This window comes from Amborella trichopoda, chromosome 10 (genome assembly GCF_054954075.1).
Source record: "Amborella trichopoda isolate Santa Cruz 75 chromosome 10, AtrichopodaSantaCruz75HAP2 v2.0, whole genome shotgun sequence".
Classification (NCBI taxonomy): domain Eukaryota; kingdom Viridiplantae; phylum Streptophyta; class Magnoliopsida; order Amborellales; family Amborellaceae; genus Amborella; species Amborella trichopoda.
The window spans coordinates 20,384,589-20,397,500 of record NC_142345.1 but is presented as its reverse complement, the minus strand read 5'-3'; positions in this window follow the sequence as shown (position 1 = coordinate 20,397,500).

Below are 12,912 nucleotides of genomic sequence, written 5' to 3'. Positions count from 1 at the left end.
TGATAAGTCGTAGTTTATTGTTCAAAAACAAGTTTATTTTTTAATCAATGATAAGCTCTATGTTACCATTCAGAAAAAAAGAAAATGTTTGAATCAATGATAAGTAGTACGTTACGGTTCCAAAATAAAATTATGTTTAAATAAATAATAGGTTGTAGTTTATCGATAAAAAAAATATTTTTGAATAAATGATAAGTCCTACGTTACCGTTTTAATATATATATATATATATATACATATTGAATATAAGTCGGGATATATTTTTAAAGTAGGTATGTGAATAGTAATATATTTTTAGAGTAGGTATGTGAGTAGTAAGCTATTATACTTTACTATTTCTTGTACAATACGATAATATTTTAAGCAGAATAAGAGTATGCAAATGAAGGGTATGATCGATATGTCTAATACTAACCACTGTGTGTGGTTATGATTTCCTATCTTTATGCTAAACGCAAGTTTAAATTGCATAATATAATCAAACCATCAAGACTGTATTAATAACTTGGACTGTATATAACAGACATTTATACAGACATGTATTAAAGCAAATGTAAAAGTACTGTTACAGAAACAAACATATACTTGTTACAGACTGTGTACAAAAATAAACTTACAAACTTATACTTACAATGTGCAAATACAATAACTGGAAAAGAGTTTCCAATGTTGAGGACAGTGTGAGGGAAGTGAAGAAAGATTGCAATCGCACATATTAGAAATAAACAAAAAAGGAGCAGATAGAACCTGGAGAAGATAGAATCTGGGTCTAATGAAGTAAAATTTGAAGCAGAGACCTAAAAGACATGAGCTGTAAGGTCGGAACAGCAAACTGTGGTGGTGAGAGATGGAGCTTGACGAGGAGTATTGAGGAAGGAGCAAGACGTAGATGAGAGAGATGTGATGAGAACTTTATCTGAGAATCAGAGAGAGAGCAGAGCAGCTAGGGAAGAGAGAAGCTCCGAGCGACCTTTCTGGTTATGAGGCAGGTGGTTGCCTTTTATAGGCAAAGAAAAGATGCCTTCATTGCTAAGGTAAGGCGACTTAAAGCAAGAAGAGACGTAAAGTAGGATGATGAGACAAAAATAAAAGAAAAAGAAGAAAAGCATATTCCGGTCGAGGTAAGGACAAAAAGGGTATCTGAGAATAGTGGTCCTTTTGTCGTCACGTGTCGGCAACTTTTGTCTTTTCTTGTAGCTACAGTGTTGGTGGCTTGTCATTTATGTCGGTGGGAACAATAACAACATTTGGGAATAGTAACTCTTTTGGCTTGTTTGTCGGTGGGAATAGTAATGGCATATTGGAACAATATTTGTTGTAGTATGTGAGTGGTCCTATAGAGTCTTTGTCGTATGTTGGTGAGTATTGTAACGGGTCACAGCTTTGGCAGTCACGGGTCATGATCTTTGGCTGCATTCATCCGCATCATCTTCTTCTTCTTCAGGATCCGTTTCTTTAAGTGGAAAGTATCTATTGGTACGAGCTGGTGATGAATGTACGGTCTCATCTGATGAGACCGGCTTTCTTCCTGCTTCTGCAAAAATCTCCCTCATTTGTTGTTCAAGGGTTTCTTTAGAGGCATTAACATATTTCTCAAGGATGTGGGGAACTCAAAGGAAGTATTGGCAGTATAATATCTACTTGGACTGGGATTATATATAAGTTTTTGTGGAGGTATGCGTTTGGGTACTATGGTTGTGGGATCCTTATTAAAGATATCCCATCATTTAACTGAAATGGTTTTTCCAAGGCGAGGAATATAGGTATGATCAGATGTATTATTAGCAGAGATTGTATATTCCCATTTCATAATCATGGGAGTTGGTATAGTACACCAAAGTAAAGGTGATTGTCTGTATTGATATCACTATTATTGAAGAGAACAAATTGTTCCTGCACTTTTTGAAAAGCAGGAGGTAAAATTTCAGTGGTTGATCCCCATACTAAGAACCAGTTTTTAAACAAATTAGGGAATCGTTCTAAAATGGGTAATCGAAATTGAATATACCAGCTATGAGTATTATTTGGGTTTTGATAATAAAATATTTTATGCCAGGCTTCTATGTACTCGGCATATTTATAATATTTATATGAAAACTCAGTATTATTTAGTTTTTTGCTCTGAGCAGGATTGCAACCCCACTCTTCATATGAAAGCAAATTTTTTATTTGCATTTTGAAATATGCAATCACTTTGGTATTTTGTTGATAGTAATGGACAACAGAGATGGACCCTGTTTCCATAAGAATGGCTTCATAATATTCACGGGTTTTTACTCCATTGGTAGGATTCAAATGGTTTATGAGATATAATGGAGCAAGTTTGATAGGATCCATACTAGTGTGGTGGTCATCTAGTGTGATATCCATGAGATATACTTTTTCAATGAAAGGAGAACGAGGAACATTAGGCCTTTGGGTTGGCCTTGATTGTGCAGGAGTATAGGCTAGAGTGGATGTATTACCTTCTGGATAGGTTATTTGATGAATGGGTGATATGGAAGGTGAAAGAGTAGCCAAAGGCGGATTTTCACCTTCAAATGGTATTATTGTCAAAGGGCGTTTCTAATTGCGAGAAGAATTGCTACGAGAGCCCATTAAAGTAGGTGGATTTGACAAAGTATTATGTTTATTTGCTGCAAAGAGCTGTAGTGCAAGTGATAGTAGTGTTTCTTCGTCGTTGGCGTCCGTGGTGTCCCCCTTGCAAAAATTAATGGGTTAAAAAATCAGGAAAGGAGTTAGAAGAACCGTGGAGGTGTTCAATAGTAAAATCAAAGGCAGAAAGTATAGTATGCCAGCGAGCAAATATTTGCTTGGAAACAAGGTTTTGAACATCTTTTTGCAGAATGTCCTTAGCAGCTTTGCAATCAGTTCGAATAAGAAACTGTTGGTTGAGAATATCACTTTGAAATTTAGTAACACAATAGACAATTGCAAGTAATTCCTTTTTGACCGTAGAATAATTTTGTTGGGTTGGATTCCAGGCTTTCGATGTATACCTGAGTACTTGTTCATGATCATCTACACGTTGATTTAGGATTCCGTCTAATCCCAATTCTGAGGCGTCACATTTAATAATTTTGAAAGCAGTAGGATGAGGAAGAGAAAGGCAAGGGAGAGTTTTGACTTTCTGTTTAATGATTTGTACTGCCTTGGTATGAATATTTGTCCAAGGTGGAGGGTTCTTTTTTAATCGATCATGTAGAGGTTTAGCATCTATGGCAAGATCATGATAAAAATCAATGACATAATTTAAACATCCTAAAAACCTTTGTAGTTCTTTTTTGTCTAGAATTTGATCAGGAAATTTATCAGCAAACTGTATTGATCTATCTATAGGAATAATGGTGCCTTGATGAATATTGTGTCCTAGAAATCTAATAGTGGTTTTGAATAAAGTTATCTTTTTTACAGATACAACTAATCCTGCATGCCGGACTGCATGTATGAAGGTATTAATATGTTTAATATGCTCATCTATTGATTTTGAAAAGATAAGGACATCATCAATATAAACGATCATAAATTGATAATAAGCATTGAATACATCATTCATTATTTTCTGGAATTCAGATCGAGCATTTTTTAGTCCAAATGGCATGACATTCCATTCATATTGACCGAATGGAACATTGAATGCGGTTTTATATTTATCTTTTTCTTTAATTTGAATTTGCCAGTATTCTGATTTCATATCAAATTTATAAAATAGACAGGCATTTGCTACTCTATCTAATAAATCTTTCTTATTGGGAATAGGATATCTAATCCATTGAAGCACTTTGTTTAATGGTTTATAATTGATAACAAGTTTATGAACTTCTCGTTTTTTTTCAGCATTTTTATTCACATAGAAAGCTGCACAACTCCATGGTGATAGGCTTGGTCTAATAAGTTTTTTATTTTGGAGTTCAACATTTTCTTTTCTACACATTTCTAATAGCGTGGTATTCATTTGAATTGGTCTAGCTTTTGTAGGGATTTGTCTTCATCAAATCCTGGTTCATATGGAAGGCTGATACTATGTTTTTTCCTTTCCCAAAAGGCATTGGGATGTTCACTACATATAGAAGTCTCTATTTGGTGTTGAAGTTGTTGAATCTTTTGTTGTATCAAAGGATTTTGTAATTGTTCTTCGACATATTTATATTTAATTTCTTGTTTTAAAGTACAAGGAAAGTATTCTTTATTGTGTAATTGACTTTTGACATTATTAAGTTCTTTGAGTTTTGGTTTGTGAATAAATTCAAAATGTAATGGAATATTTTGATAACTTGATGTGATTCCTGTATGATTTATGGATAATGGATATAATAAAGTAAGAAATGAGACTCCAAGAATTACTACTTGATTGAGTCCCTTTACCATGATAAAAGGGGTTTGGATGCATTGGTGATTATTGCATACCGCGGCATTAGATAATTTATAGTTTATAAAGAGTCTACTGCCGTCAGCAGTATTGAGGATTTGAGTTTTCTCAAAATATTTTGTTGGTACTAATCCTTCATTGATACAGTTTAAATCAGCACCTAAATCTATTAAGGCTGATGTTTAAAATTTATAATCTTCTGCAACTATAATGGTTACTTGAACAAACCATTTTTGGATTATGATTTTGTCTAGCAGATTAACAGAAGTAGGTTGTTCTGTTATTAAAAGTGGTTTAGTGATGGACGTTTCTGGAGTATCTCCAGGTGGATCAGGACTGTATGTTGTTACTAGATGATTAAATTCTACTTCATCTGTATCAGAATTGTGATTGGATATATTTTGTAATTTTAGAATTTTAATTCTAGCTGATGAACTTCTTTCTTGACTTCATTTATCTCTTGTTTGAGGTCTGAGATAGAAGGTTCTTCGTGCTTAGTGAGGTGTTGTTCACTAACTCATTTCATAATAGAAGCAAAATTATATTCATCTGGTGTTTTACTGATAGGAAGTGTTTTTGCTTTTGTTTTAGCTAGAGTTATAAATTTTGTAATTACAGATCGTTTTCCTTAGGATCTGTAATTTTTTCTATAAGATCTAAAATTAAATTATCTTTTTGTGTTAAAGTATGAAGATTATGTGAGGGGATAGGACAAGTACAAGTGGATTCTTCCATTGGATGGGACGATTCTATATCGGTAGAAGAAACAGAAGAATCTGATGATTCTGTCCATATGAAATCTTCATCTTGAATATTTCCTATGAGCGACTTATCAGAATCTGTATTTGAGGATGATGAATCATAGTTGATAATTTGATATAATTGTGATTTACTGAAGCATCTAATTGTAAAGCATCTATCTTCTTTTTTACTTTACATTGATGTTTATAGTGACCAAGTTTTCCACATTTATAACATACGGGTAATTTCTTTTTATTTTGAGTGGGAGAAAACTTTTTTATGAATTTCTTATGTTTGGATATCTTATATTGTTTATGGTATTGTTTATGTACTTTATCCTTTTTATATTTTTTCTTTTTTCTTATATATCTTTTCAGGTTTATTATTTTTTCTATCTAAATGATAACCAAACTATTCACAAAAATCACCAAGTTCTTTTCGCTTGGTAATTTGTTGTTTATCTAGTTGTCTTTTGAGTTTGAGATCAGTACATAAAGCTAATCCTTCAGCACATATTTCTGCTGATAATTCTCCAAGTGTATGTGCAGAATATATGATAACTCCATTATGTTTCTTTCTTAATCTCTCTTTGAATTTTTTTGCAAATAGATATGGTAGGCCAGCAATAAATTTTTCTTTCCAATGGTGTAACTGACAATCTTCTCTTATGATTAGTCTTGAAAAGAATACATCTTTATACCACTTATAATGGGAGAGAGTAAGACATCTAAGATTGGACAGCAGATCTTCTGATCTTGCTGCTAATAAAGTTGTGCTTCCTACGAAATGGAGGGTAATAGTATATATCAAGGTGTTTACTGCATCACTTTCAGTATAAATTATTTCTTGATTTTATTCATTTATGACTGTCCATTGTCTTGTATTGGTAAGGATTCTATTTTTGGTTTCATCATCAACATAGAAATCCCACCAACCTCTTAACCAGCCAGTAAATCCATTGACTATTGCTTTGACAACCTCTTGATCAGGGTTGCCTGCCATTTTATTTGCTGAAGCAAACATAGTCATATGTCTCATTACATCTAATATTTTGAAATCTGATAGACCATCTATTGTCCAATTGACAATTGATCTTCCTGAATAGGAGACAGCCTGTTGGATAACATCCTCTTCTAATTGTACATCAGCAGGTGTGGGTCTCTTATAGTATGGTAAAGCTGTTATTGGTTTCCATGATTTACCATATGCTATTCTATTTAAATCATTTGGTGTAGTATCCATAAAAGCATTTTCTCTATTATCTAATGTATCATCAATTATTGGTTCTTCTTCCTGAAGCATTAATGTTTCATGCTCAGGAATTTTCAATTTTCCTTTATCCGAAGATTCTGGAATAATAGAAGTAGGAGATAGAGGTACAAATATACTGGGTATTGGCATAGGAGTATTTAATTTTGGAGAAGGAATGCCTTTGATATCTAATTGGGCTAGTTTAGATATTAATTGATCCATTAGTATTTTATTATCTTCTCCTATGTGAAATTTTGTTTTATTGAGTTCTGGAGGTGGTTTGAATAAAACCGCTTTAGGAATAGAAGGGGTTACTCCCTTAGGTTGAGGAGTGACTAATCTTTCTATTCTTTCTGCTTGTTTTCCTAAAGATTGCATGTATAGGTTGGTATAATTGTTTTGCTCAATAATGTGGTATTAATTCATGCTTTTTTATCATATCCTTAAGTACAACCTTATAAGATGTTGCTATAATTTCATAGAGGGATTGAGGTGGTTCACCTTTAATTGGTGGTGTATTGACTCCTTTGAGTATAATACTTTTGACATGAGGATGGGTGCTAGAAGTAGTAGTTCCATCTGTACTTATATAGGTTTTTTCTTCAATTGTTTGAATAGTATTGAATTGAAGAATTGTAATCTTATATTGAGTACAAATTTCCTATAACCATATAAAAAATCCTTTTGTTTCTCTTTCCATTTTGAGAAATTTATTGTATTTTTTATGAAATAATTCTACTAACCGAGGTTGGAATGTTTTGAGATACCATTCTCTTATATCTTGATTTTCTGGGGCTAGATAATCTTGTTTTATATATTCAATGTCTACTTTTTTCTTCTTTTTTGCTAATTTATAGGCTAAGTATTCTTCTAGGCATTCATCAATATTTATATCTTCTTCAACTTGTAAAGTGAGTATGTTAAAATCTGCTATGTCAGGTTCAGACGTATATGTGGGAATGACTACATGATCAGCTGTTCGTTTGACTCCTTGTAGTTGGAAGTCTGAAGATGTTGTAGGTATTGATGGGGAAGTAAGAATTATAACATCTGGAGTTGTATGACAAGATTTCCTTGCCGGAACCAATGGTTTCTTAATCCTTTTCCTAGTGATATTTATATCATCCTGTATTCTCGGTTGTTGAAATTTAATTTCAATATTTCCATCCTGATGTTCTATAATTTGACTGGGAATATTATTCACAGGTACTTCTCTGGGCTGGTTGGCATTTTGTAATGCCCATGATTGAGGTAAAATAATATCTGACCAAGTAATGGTTTTGGGTATAATAGTATTTGATTTTTCTATATTAGTTTGAAATAATATAGTTTGATCCTTCTTATCTGTTTGCATAATATTAGGACAGAGAGTATTCATAACTTTGTAATAAATTCAGTATACTATAGCTAAATTTTGAGAACCATGAGTCATTAAATCCATGGGTTTTTAGATTGATAGTTAAGATATCTAAAATATATTAGGGTCGGTTAATGAAACAGAAAAATTTGAAAAACAATTAAAATAAATGGGTCGACTACAGAGGCTGGATTCAACCATGCCAAGGAGTGAGTCTGAAAACTTATTGTGTCTCGTATCTCTTAAGCATACGAGCACTGAGGCGTTTAACCCTAAATGAGTTAACGGTTTGATGGCTATTTGTATTAATCCAATATGTAAATATTTATAATTATTTTCTTTATGTTTTTCAATTATTTTTCTTGATAACAATTGAAAGTCTTCTTGATTTTGCGTTACGGATAGCATATCCTGTTTGAATTTAAACGTTCCTTTTTTATATAAATCTTTTATCGGTACTTTGGGAATATTCCAATTTTGTATATGTTTTTCAACATCATTGATAACAATCTCTTCTTTATTTTTAACTCTTAAGGTTTGAGTTTGAGCTACTGTATTACCTTTAGGATTCCTAATTAAATTTGCCACCTATAGGTTGTGGATAATGACAATCTGGACGACCAAGGGTCCAGCGTGTTCCCCTAAGCGGCTCTTCCTGGCCTTGGCGGGTACTTTGCCTAGACTTCTTTTGTCTCTTTTATATATATATATATATATATATATATATATATATATATATATATATATATATATATATATATATATATATATATAGGGAAACGATGGGATTAGCCCACTAGCTCATATGAACATATGAGCCCAATGTCTCAGATTGAATCTGGGCCGATCTGACGATCACGGATATCTGATAGTCTTTGAATTTTAGTTTTTTTTCTACAAATTCAAATCACTTGAAAATTTAATCATTTGTTCATCAAATAGAGGTGAATCTTTGAAAATATCAAAAAAATATTTTACATGAAAAATATTGATAGAAATACCCCCGAAATTCTTTGAGGGGTATTTTGATCATTTATGTTTTCACAGATAAATGTTTTTATATTTTTATTAGGTGCGCCTTGATGAGAAGAACACACACTTAAAAATTCATATGATTTGGATTTGTAGAAAAATAAATAAAATTCAAGTACTACCAAACATCTATGATCATCAGATCGACCCAGATTGAATCTGGGCCGTTGGGCTCATACGTTCATATAAGCTAGTGGGCTAATCCAATCTTTTCCTCTATATATATATATATATATATATATATATATATATATATATATATATATATATATATATATATATATATATATTTGAATCAAAGATAAGTCGAACATTATCTCTCAAAAAAATAAAAAAAGAGTATTTTAGAATCAGTGATAAGTTGTAGTTTACCTTTAAAAGAAAAAAAAATTTTGAATCAATAAAAGTATGTTACCATTCAAAAAACATATATATATATATATATATATATATATATATATATATATATATATATATATATATATATATACATTGAATGGTAAACCATGACTTATCATTAATTCAATAAAATATATATGTTTTTTGAACTGTAAACTATGACTTATCATTGATTCAATAAAATATATATTTTTTGAACGGTAAACTATGACTTATCATAGATTCAAACATAATTTTCTTTTTATAATGGTATTGTACGACTTAACATTGCTTCAAATATATATATATATATATATATATATATATATATATATATATATATATATATATATATTAACAGTATATTTTTGTTTTAACGGTAAACTATGACTTATCATTGATTCAATAATAACATTGATTATATATACAGATAAATATATATATATATATATTTTTCTTTTATCTAATTTTATCTTAAAATCATTGAAAATACTGTAGTATAATCTAATAGAGAATGTAAGAGCGCAGTATAATATAGGGAGCAACACAGAGATGTCTATTAAGATCCAAGTAGTATGAATATTATCTCGAATTTTTATACTAAAAATTAATTTGAACTGCATATGCACAACTTGTATTTCACAAAGTTCAAAGCAAAGCACTTACAATTTACAAATGCAGTAACTGGAAAAGAATGCCCATTCGTCGGGACAGAACGAAGGTACTTTATGCAAATTACAATCACACATCTGTATACATCGTATAAACAAAGAAAATATGAACAGTTCTTACATACACTCACACATCTGTGTACATCATGCAAATAGAAAATATAAACCGAAGTATGAAAAGATCTTACTCAATAAGAGCTTGCCTTAAGGAAGAGATGTTGGCAAAGCTTTCAAGAAAAGGGTTTTTTTGAGAAGAGATCGCAGAGAGGGAGATTTCGACCTGTCTTAGAATGAAGTTTTTGAGGGAATTTATCGATGAAGGAAGCACTATGGTGGATTATTCGAGGCTTCAGGGAGGTGTCAGAAAGTAGCTGAGATGAGGTGGAAGATTCGCGGCTCAGGGAGGTGAAAGAAAGTTATGAGGTGGAAGATTCGTAGTTCAAGAAAATAAACGGATGCAAAGGACCTGAGGTGCGAGGATAAAAGAGAAAGGTGATGTGACATAAAGAAAGAGATGATGTGATGTAAAGTAGACAAGAAGACGTAAAGAAAAATATGAGGTGATGTAAAGGAAGAGAAGACATAAAAATAGGCTAGACTTGACATAGAGCAAAAGGTAAAAGTATTTTGCACAGTGTCTTCTGTCGATTGGTGGCATCTTATTTTGTTTTATTGTGACATCTTTTGTCGTTTTCTTGTGGCAGCATCTTTTTGTGTGAGAAGATACTTCGTCTTTAGTCGTGATCTAGCGGTAGCCTTGAGGTGGTAGGAACAGAGAATCTAGCGGTAGCATTGAGGTGGCAGTGGTTAACCAGGCCTTTGACTAAATTCTTCTTCTATTAGTTCGGGCTGTGAGGTAGCATCTGAAGCTTCTTCTTCAATCATTCGGAATAAATGGGTTTCAAGCTCTTCTTTTGTAGCTCTCGGGTTTTGCTTTCTCATTTTTCTAATATATTCGGAGAATTTATTTAGGTCAAATTCAGGCGTATTCTCAGTCTGATATTTGGTAGGAGAAGGAGGGATTCGTTTTAGTCTAATTGAATTCGGGTCCATGCTGAATGCATCCCACCATTTCACAAATATTTGTTTTCCCAATCGAGGGATATATTCATAATTATTACTGGTATTTTTTTGATATTCTGTATTCCCACTTGAGGATCCATGGTATTTGATGTATTGCCATAAAATATAAATGATAATCGATATCAGTATCTATGGTATTATATTCAGCAAATTTGGCCTGAGTAACTTGGAATGCATCAGGTAATATTTGGGTTCCTGATCCCCATATTAAGAACTAATATCTAAACCAACTCGGGAATTTTCAAGAATAGGCATTTGGAATTGGATATACCATGTATGAGAATTATTCATATTTTGATAGGAAAATATTTTGTGCCAAGCATCCATATATTCGGTGTATCTATATGATTTGTATTGAGATTCTTATGCTTTCAGCTTTTTCCCTTGTGTTGGGGTACATCCCCAATCATCATACGATAATATATTCTTTATCTGTATCTTAGAGTAAGATATTACTTTAGTAGTAGGATTAAAGAAATGGACAAGGGATATGGAGCCTGTTTCCATGAGAACGGTTTCGTACAATTCTCGGGTCTTGTTTCCATTGGAAGGATTAAGATGATTTTGTAGATATAGCGGAGCCAGCTTATTTGGGTCTATATGGATATGCTTATCGTCGATAGTAATATCTATTAAAAAGGAGGTTTCTTCAAATATTGCCTTGTGTGAGGTAGAGCTGGTTGGTTTATTTTGGTTGGATACCGGAGTAAATATTGGACTAGGAATTTGGGTAGAGTGTTCAGGGTAATTCAAAGATCTGGCTGGTGATAACGGTGGGTGCATAGATAAAGTGAGCCGGGGTTTACTACAGGGACAAGGTCCATTAGAGTCTGTAAATTCTTACCTGGTCGTTGATTAGTAGTATTAATATTCGTGTTAAAGAGCTGTATTGCTAATGGAATTTCGTCAAACTCAACCGTTGGTGGTAGTAGATCTAGACCCCCTGCAAAAATTCACGGGTGAGAAAATCAGGAAGAGAGTTAGCAGAGCCGTGAAGATGTTCAATCGTGAAATCAAAAGCGGATAAAATAGCTTGCCAATGAGCAAAATTTTGTTTAGAAACAAGATTTTGAACATCTTTTTGGAGAATATCTTTAGCAGATTTACAATCGGTTCGAATAAGAAAAGAAGTATTCAAAATATCACTTTGAAATTTAGTCACACAATGAACAATAACTAAAATTTCCTTTTTAATAGTTGAATAATTTTGCTGTGCAGAATTCCAAGCTTTAGATGTATATCTAACTAATTGTTCTTTATTGCTAGTACTGCTCGTACTGTGCTGTTTCAGTATTCCGCCTAACCCTATTTCGGAAGCATCGCATTCAATAATTTTAAATGTAGTAGGATCAGATAAAACTAAACAGGGTAGTTCTTTCGATTTGCTTTTCAGAAGTCGAATAGCAGTAGTATGTTGTTCCGTCCATTTAGGCGGATTCTTTTTTAATCAATCAAATAAAGGTTCGGTAATAGTAGCAAAGTCTGGAATAAAATCTGCTATATAATTTAAACATCTTAAAAAGCGTTGTAATTCTACTTTAGTTAAGATTATATCAGGAAATTTACTAGAAAATTCAATAGCTCTATCAATAGGAATGATTGTGCCTTGGAAGATGTTATGTCCTAAGAATCGAACTTTTGTTTGACAAAGAGCTAATTTTTTGGCAGAGACGACAAGTCATGCGGTTTTTACTGTATTAAGAAATATTTTAAATGTTTAAAATGTTGATGTATATCGGTAGAAAAAATAAGATCATCATCGATATAGACTATCATAAATTTTAAATAGGGATTAAATACATCATTCATAATTTTTTGGAATTCAGATGGGGCATTTTTTAATCCAAATGGCATAAGGTTCCATTCATATTGTCCAAAAGGAACATTAAATCTCGTTTTATAGCGGTCTTGTTCATTTATTGGTATCAGAGCCATTAAACCTTCTTAGTATTTACGATTAGACTATTTTTAATTGGGAATAGTGTTTAGTTGGTAAAGTTGTTACTAAAATTATCTATTTATACGGTAGT